The sequence below is a fragment of the Hevea brasiliensis genome, chromosome 13, assembly GCF_030052815.1.
Source record: "Hevea brasiliensis isolate MT/VB/25A 57/8 chromosome 13, ASM3005281v1, whole genome shotgun sequence".
NCBI classification, from domain to species: Eukaryota; Viridiplantae; Streptophyta; class Magnoliopsida; order Malpighiales; family Euphorbiaceae; genus Hevea; species Hevea brasiliensis.
In genome coordinates, this window is record NC_079505.1 from 7,051,391 (window position 1) to 7,055,383 (window position 3,993).

Below are 3,993 nucleotides of genomic sequence, written 5' to 3' on the forward strand. Positions count from 1 at the left end.
ATTTGATAATCGTTATCACCACTTAGTTATCGTCACCTTTATCGCCATCACTATTTCGTCTTGCCGCCACTACTATCTAACTACCGTTATCACTACAACCACTATTACCATCACTTAGTCATCACTACCATCCGACTATTAATCACTGTAATCATTATTACTTATTATAAACATTATAAATAAATTAAATATTAAAATAAAAATTATCATTACATTGCACTATTTATATTTTTATTTTACAATTAAACAAAGAAATATAATGATAATTACATTACATTCTAATTTTAATTGCATTATACAATTAATTATATTATTTTATATTATATTATACTCTACTAAATATAACATAAAAGTATAATATCTCATTACAATTATTTTTAATATTTAATAAATAGATAAAATACCAAATGTATTATATTCGGCCATGTAATATCTAAATATTTTTGTTCGATAAGAGCCATACAATAAGATATTTGACTGTCACGTTAAAAGTACAATAATTTGTGTCTCAAGAATTTTCAACTGTAACGCCCTCACCATAGGTAGTCCGTACAATTTACTGTTCCGACGACTCATATCTGTTCGGACAGTCAAAATGTCTGGAACTACACTTAAGTTATAGTAAAGAGGCATAAATTAATGAAATAAATAAAAAAAAATATAGGAAAAATTTTGAGAAAAATAAATTAAAGTTTAGAGAATTTATAAATTGGTATAAAATAATAAAAATAACCCGATGAGTACCATGAAAGGCATTTTGGTCATTTTACCCCTAGAGGTGAATTTTGACTTAAATGTCAAATTAAAATTTGGAAATAGAATAATTAACATAAATTAATTTTATGAATTTGAATTTGGAAAATGGAAAGGGCAAGAAAAGAAAAGGAAAGAAAAGAAAAGAAAGGAAAATAAAAAGACTTATGGCATTTAAAGAAAAGAAAAAAATAAGCTTATGAAAATTTAAAACAAAATTAAGTACGATAAAAATATAAATATATAAAGCACAAGAGACAAAACCCACCTACTTTTCGCTCCATCTTCTTCCCCACTCTCCCTCTCTCTTGCCGTCCACCCTTGTGCTCCCTCTCCACCATTTTTGTCAAGCTTTCAAGCTTGATTTTCCAAGCTTCCACACACCAAAACTTATAGCTCCCTTTATAAAAAATACTCCCTACACCCTAAGGAAGCTTTAGATACCCATTTGAAGAAGAGAAATTGAAGTTTGGCAAGACACCCAAAAAGGTTAGTGCACTAATCCCTCTTCTTCTCTTTATTAAACATGAAAAGCATGTTTAGCTAAGCATAAATACCATTAAAACAAAACGAAAATCTAGAGGAAAGAACCCTTGAATTTTTGGCAGCCATGGAACTTGAAGTTGATTGCTTTTATGAAAAATGGTTCCATGAGAATGTGTAATTAGTTGAAATGTTTGGGTGTTTGATTGTGTAGTGTTTGTGTAAATTTGAAACTTTGAAAAGTAGGGTTTGTGTAAATGTTGAGGACTTTGTGTAAAATGTTGAAATTGATCTATTGGGATGAGATTGTTGCTTATAGAAGTGTATTACATGCAAATTGAAGTAAGGAAATTGGAGGAGATTGAGTTTTGGAAGTGTCAATTTTCTGCAGGTTGTGTTTGTTGAGGGCAGTGTACATTTTAGGCCATAAATAAAATTGTGTGACCCCAATTGGTATGAGGCCAATTGGAGGTGAAACTAGACCCAAAATAGCCCATTTTCCATGAAGAAACCATGCCCAAATTCTGTCCAAAACTTGACCTAAATACTGCCCAAATTCGGATTTCCTGCAACCCAACCCAGAAAATGACCAAATGAACAGTACGTGTTCATTTGGTCATAACTCTCTATACTGGTCCAAATGACCTAAAATTTTAACCATGGAAAGTTTAGACATAGGGCTACACTTTTCATGAAGACCACTTAACCCAGTTTTGCCTTTAACCAATTCAAATTGTTAGCACAAGTTGGGTCACTGAAACTGCCAACCCAGAAAATGACCAAATGAACAGTACGTGTTCATTTGGTCATAACTCTCTATACTGGTCCAAATGACCTAAAATTTTAACCATGGAAAGTTTAGACATAGGGCTACACTTTTCATGAAGACCACTTAACCCAGTTTTGCCTTTAACCAATTCAAATTGTTAGCACAAGTTGGGTCACTGAAACTGCCAACCCAGAAAATGACCAAATGAACAGTACGTGTTCATTTGGTCATAACTCTCTATACTGGTCCAAATGACCTAAAATTTTAACCATGGAAAGTTTAGACATAGGGCTACACTTTTCATGAAGACCACTTAACCCAGTTTTTCCTTTAACCAATTCAAATTGTTAGCAAAAGTTGGGTCACTGAAACTGCCAACCCAGAAAATGACCAAATGAACAGTACGTGTTCATTTGGTCATAACTCTCTATACTGGTCCAAATGACCTAAAATTTTAACCATGGAAAGTTTAGACATAGGGCTACACTTTTCATGAAGACCACTTAACCCAGTTTTGCCTTTAACCAATTCAAATTGTTAGCACAAGTTGGGTCACTGAAACTGCCAACCCAGAAAATGTCCCAAAATACTATTCCTTTGGTATTTTGACCATAACTTGAGTTCTATAACCCCAAATTCAGTGATTCAAAAACTGAAATTCAAGTTTAAACATAGAGGAGCAATTGTTATGAAGGAAGTGTGACTAAATAGACATCCTAACCTAGTCAAATTCCTAGATAAATATAACACATCAACATGAACCTAAAGAAAGGTTCATGGGAAAAATGCTATCTATGAAAATTAAAATCCTCATAAGGATAATTAAATATTAAAAATGATATGAATATGTAAATTGGGACTAATTTCCTATTAATATGAAATTAATAGTACTAATGAACAGTACTAGAAAATAGTAACAGTGAATAGTGCTAAATTAATTAAAAATGTTTAATTGCCCATAGTATACCTAGACTTATTTATTTAGTTGGATAAATTGGTATACCAATTAGGGACTACAGATAGCGATCGCCTCCGAGAAAATCATGAACCGACAATATATGTCCGGTATGATTGTTCTACAGCTATATGCCTACTTTATTTCTGGCTTTACAAGCCCGACAATGGCCTCGTGCGACAACCGCCTCGTGCGATGTGACGTATACTGGATAGACATATGGCTGTCTAACCAGTATACACCCGTACATCCAGCTTTTATAATTTGTTATAGGTTTTCTTGGGCACTGAAAAAAAAAAATAAATAATTAAGACTTAAAATACAATAAGTAATCATAAAAGATCCCAATAATGTTAATTATTTCCAAAGAGCAATAAAAATGTAAAATACCCAGAAATTATGAGTTGCATATATTATTTCAAATTATTAAATTATTGTTATTATAAATTATGCACCACTAAGCGTTATGCTTAGCGCGTTGGTTTTCCATCGCGTAGGTACTGGAGATCAGCCGCAGCAGCCGCCGCAGCAGCAGCACCAGTAGTACACTGACAGAGCTTTGATCAGATCTGCCATTGTCCAGAGTCACCTCACCGGTCTGTTGTATTTTGGTAGGGCCCATGTATAGACTAGTATTTTGGTTCATTATGTTTAGTCATGATGTAATTACTAGTTTATGATGTATTTCATTTTGGACTTGTAATTAAACTTTGAGATTGAAATGAAAACTTGTAATTTATTATCTATGAATTTCTATATGAATGCAATAGATAATACTTCATTTTGAGATCTCATAAATAATTGTAAATGATATGATACATGAGAATATGATATGGAAATGTGTAAAATGAATATGAACATGTTAACAGGTGATTAGTGGAATCCGCCAGATGCTAATAAAATAAGGGAGGCTCTGTCCGGGTCTCCACAGAAATAAGATATAAAAAAAAAAAAAAATTCTACACATAGAATACATGTTTTAAATGACATAAAAAGTTTACAATAGATATGATAAAACAAGATAGGGTGCTCC

The 3,993-nt window shown here is 32.3% G+C and overlaps 1 long non-coding RNA gene across 1 annotated transcript; it reads left to right on the forward strand.

The window, feature by feature from the left end:
• Window positions 1–1,040: 1,040 nt before the first annotated feature.
• On the forward strand, window positions 1,041–3,704 carry LOC131171787 (uncharacterized). The gene is made up of 2 exons (XR_009142433.1): window positions 1,041–1,242; window positions 3,458–3,704. It is a non-coding gene; the product is annotated as an uncharacterized LOC131171787 (long non-coding RNA).
• Window positions 3,705–3,993: the final 289 nt, after the last annotated feature.